Source organism: Poecilia latipinna, unplaced genomic scaffold (assembly GCF_001443285.1).
Source record: "Poecilia latipinna isolate Pla-1442-1.1 unplaced genomic scaffold, P_latipinna-1.0 Scaffold4698, whole genome shotgun sequence".
Lineage (NCBI taxonomy): Eukaryota > Metazoa > Chordata > Actinopteri > Cyprinodontiformes > Poeciliidae > Poecilia > Poecilia latipinna.
This window is the reverse complement of record NW_015117314.1, coordinates 7110-7809: the sequence shown is the minus strand read 5'-3', so window position 1 is coordinate 7809 and position 700 is coordinate 7110. Positions and strand designations below refer to the sequence as shown.

The window sequence follows — 700 nt, the reverse complement described above, 5'->3', positions numbered from 1 at the left end:
AATTAGAATTTTTTAATATTAAAAAAGTGGTGGAAAAATGGGGGGGCCCCCCAAAAAAAAAAAAAAAAAAAAAAAATATATATATATATATATATATATATATATATATATATATATATATATATATTTAATGTCATTTAATATTAAAAGTGGCAGTTCTATGCCAAGGCTTTAAAATAAATATTTTAAAGAGGCACAATTCTTTCAATTGGCCTTCAAGTTTCCTTTTTTACAGCTGAGTAAAGTACTTAGCAAAAATGTGAGTTCACAACTAATGAATAAACCGTTTCCTAATAAGATAATATTTTGTCCAAATCATCCATTGTCAGAGGGGGACCAGTGGCCATCTCCAGATGTTATTAGGTGAACTCCCTGGAGAGGTCACTAGGCAACAGAGAGACACATAGAACAGACAACCACACATGTTCACACTTAAGGGTGGTTTGGAAAGAAAAGTTACCTAAAAAATAGAGTGGAAGGAAGTCAGACTACCTGGAGAGAAATCAGACTTTCAGGACTCTGGAGTTTTGGGATTTTGTTTATTTCTGTTTTACTAAGATCTTACATCTGTCCCTGTCTCAGGCCAGAGTCCCATCCTGAATGAAATCCTCCACCATCATTCCCATTCCTAAAAAAATCACTGATCACCTGCCTGAACAACTGTGCTGCCCAGTGGCAAATGGTGGAAAAAAAAATCTTG

General features: G+C 34.4%; 1 protein-coding gene across 1 annotated transcript in view; it reads right to left on the bottom strand.

Annotated features, from left to right (window-relative positions):
* LOC106942934 (amyloid beta A4 precursor protein-binding family A member 1-like) overlaps positions 1-665 on the bottom strand; it is a 9690-nt gene extending 9025 nt beyond the window's left edge. The window contains exon 1 of the mRNA XM_015026287.1: positions 493-665. The gene's annotated coding sequence lies outside the window, so the exon portion shown is untranslated. The remainder of the gene's footprint in view (positions 1-492) is intronic.
* Between the last annotated feature and the right edge of the window lie 35 nt (positions 666-700).